The sequence below is a fragment of the Lygodium microphyllum genome, chromosome 7, assembly GCF_053477565.2.
Source record: "Lygodium microphyllum isolate KBCC chromosome 7, Lygodium_microphyllum_v1.1.10, whole genome shotgun sequence".
NCBI classification, from domain to species: Eukaryota; Viridiplantae; Streptophyta; class Polypodiopsida; order Schizaeales; family Lygodiaceae; genus Lygodium; species Lygodium microphyllum.
The window spans coordinates 69368253-69371879 of NC_141141.1; positions in this window are offsets into that span (position 1 = coordinate 69368253).

Below are 3627 nucleotides of genomic sequence, written 5' to 3' on the forward strand. Positions count from 1 at the left end.
TTGATATTTCCCAAACCATCGAAAGGCTGATAGTCTCAACATATTGCAATGATTGTACTCAGGCAAGTCCAAAAAAAAGGGGAGAAAAGATAAGAGAAAGAAAGAAAGAAAAAAGCACAAGAAAAAGAAACGGAAAAAGAAAACGGAAAAGAAAAAAAAGAAAAGAAAAGAATGAAAAGATATGAAGCACCCACTATCACATCACAACACCTAGGGGTCCTCAAATTAGGTATGTCCAGTGATCTTGGTCAGTTGGCTCCGTCCCTAGCCCTTTAGCATCACCCACAATTTTTCAGGGCACATCAAGGGCAGGACATACCTAGGGAGCTTGTCTCGCCTATGGTTAGACCTGTCACCCTGACCCATTCGCATGATTCCCTCTTACACTCTGCCTTAATACCATTGCAATCAATTGTGGTAAGCACTGCACGAATGGCCATGAAAAGTACATTGTCCTCATCACGTAGGTCCAATGGCTACCAGCTACCGATAGTGCAGTGTCCCTGTGTTTAATTATGTTATGTCATGCAGTCACAATGCACAGGATGTCACACACACCTTCACGTGTACTTCTTCTCAACATGGACGCCTTTGCTTCATCCACACATTGTCACGAGAAACTAGCCGCAGTCTTCTAACTATGTAATATCTAAGTATGCACGAGCACTCACATAATATCTGCACCGAAATATATACACAGTTTGGGTCCTTAAGTGCAGGACAATACTCTCAGCTTGCTTAGAGTTCAACCTGTCTCCCAAACTAATTGAACTATGTCTTGTGCACGATAGAGAAGACTAGCACTACCCCTAGGGAGAAACCACCTATGAGAGGTTTTCAATTGCAAGTATTGAAGACTCCAACGAAAGTGTCGTTCGCTCTTCATCGACACCCAACTTTGAACTCTTATCCTTTATCATCCTACAAGCCCGTCAAAGAATCGTTATGTGCCGAATCCCCAACAAACCAACACTTGCGTTGGCCATCAGTGCAATCCCCAACAAAGAACAGCCCTACCACCAACTCCAACAACTCTACCACCATCCACCTAGGCCACCCACATGCCCCCAACGACCTTCTCCACACCACCACCAACACTCCTCCACGGCAGCCATCGATGTCCCTTTCACCCACATCTTCAATGCACGCCAAAGCCTGCTTCCCACGATGGTGAGTGCCATGGGACTGGCACTCATCTAGGAGGGGGTAGTGTTAACCCTCAAACGAACAAAGGTGGAAAATCCAGAAAAGATGAAGCAGAAGACAAGGCCAAGGCAAAAGTGAAACGGAAAACAAAAGCATGCCAAGAAAAATCTAGAAACACAAGAAGCGCAGAAAAGTCCTAAATAAGGAAAAAAGGCACACAAGGAAAAGTGCAAGTCAATATTTTTGTAAAAGAGCGCAAGCGCATCATGATTTAATTTAAGGAGCACCAGGCTCTCACCCGTGTAATTTGTAAATGTAGATGGGCGGTGGAAAGGAAGCTAGGAAGATAGAATGACAATGGGGAAAAGGGCCTAGGCCACGGCCGGCCATGTAAAAAAGGGGATAAGGGGATGACCGCCCAAAAGGGATTTAGGGTTTTGTATATAAAGTTGAAAAGTAAATGAGAAGCTCATTCTTGTGTGTAGCCAAAAGTGGCTCTCCTCTTCTTCTTCTTCTTCTTCTTCTTGCTTGCTTGAGCTTGTGCTTGAGAGAGGGAGTGTGAGAGTGTGAGGGAGTGAGTGTGTGAGGGTGAGGGACCGAGGAGGAGAAGCTCTCCATCTTCTCCTCTCTTCTTCTCTTCTCTTCTATTCTCTTGTCTTGCTCGTGGCGATGGAGCTTGGAGTGTGGAGCTTGAGGATGGAGCTTGCTTGAAGCTTGCATTTGGATCGTGGAGCTACCGGAGTGCGCGAGAGAGGAGATAACTCGATCGGCATGGAGGTAAGCTCACTACACCCGTAGATATGGATGGCGCGTCGGCTATGTGAGAGGTAGCCATTAGTGCTCGGCTTGGAACACTTGAAACAATAAGTGGTCCGTGGATCTTGGCAATTGAGTGAAAGCTCCCACACCTAGAATCTTAAGCGAATAGCATGAAAAGGATGACAGCAGGCAGAAGATAGTCAATGATTGTTGAAGCTGACATAGATTACCAGGGTGGTGGCTAGTAATTTGAAGCACCGAGGCTCACACTACTGCCATTCTGTTTGAGCATGCTATCCAAAAATGGTGATGCTAATGCCATACCTAGCATGTCAAACAACGATTTGGAAAAAGGAAATATCCAAAGCAAAGTTGACGGTATTGAGAGTGGGGATATTGTGCAACTGAGAGTTGAAACACTAAAGAACAAGCACAGAGTTTCTACCTTTTGAGGCCTTGTGATGGCAATACGGAGGTACAGGCTACATTCTACCTTTCGCATCTGAAGATTTGTTGCAAGATGATGGTAATGATGAACACGCTATGAACGTGGAAAAAATAGAAAAAGCTTCACAAAAGCAAAGCTTTTTGCTTCGATTAAAAGCCTTTAAGCTTTAATAAAAGCATTAAGCATTAGAAGATATTCTAAAGATTTTTTTATATAGTGGGTGATGTTCTAAAAAAATCTATATAAGGAGAGAGTGTGAAGAGCAAAGGGTCCTCTTCATTCTCTCCATCAAGACCACACATGAGAGGCTCTTGAGTTGAACTTTAAGTTCCTCGCCTCTTCAAAATATTTGCCATCAAGTTCAAAGGGAGTGGCTTAAGGTTGAGCATTGAGCCCCTCGCCTACTTTGAAGTATTGGTCATCAAATTTCTATGAGAGTGGTTTTAGTTTGAGCATTGAGCTTCTCACACAGGCTATAGACTTTGAGCATTGAGCTCCTCACCTTTCTTGAAATTCTCTTCATCCCTCAGTCACTCTCCACCTTCTTCTCTTCTCTCTCAATTCAAGATTACAACCTTGTCTTCTGATTGGCCTCTACTTGCTTAAAAGAGACATGGTGAATTTCTTTACAATGACCTCATCATCTTTGCTACTTGGCATTATATCAATGATCAATTTTTCATCACAAGTTCCATCTTGCGCTTATCATATGTCTTTTGAACATATCCTTTAACTCCTCTTTACCAAGAGTCTTTTGAACATGTATCTTGACCATATCTTTAATCAATGAGTATGTTTTCACATTCGCCTTTTATCTAAACTTCTTCTTATGGGTAATTATTTTGAGTTAAGTACTCTTTATCAACTTTTGCTCCCATTTTGCTAAGCGTCCCTATGGCAAATGACTTTTACAAACTCTCGTGCATATTTTGTGCGACATCGATGCTAATATTTCACGTCTACTACCTCTCAATATCACCATGCCTTCTTAGAGTTGTAGTGGATCATGCATACCTATCATTCACCATCGACCTCCAATTCACTAACACGCAAACCCATTATGCAACTCACTAACACTCGAGATACCTCTTTTCTAGAGAGATAGAGAATATCTATGAGGTGGAGATTTTTAGATTGTTACATGATACAAACCCAACATTTCATTATAGGAGTTGACTTAGCAGTTTAGCGAGGCCCTACACATCAATGCAAGTGTAGCCTTTTAACACTCATGAACCACATAGAGAGCCTCCACTAAAGTGGCAACTCTAAAT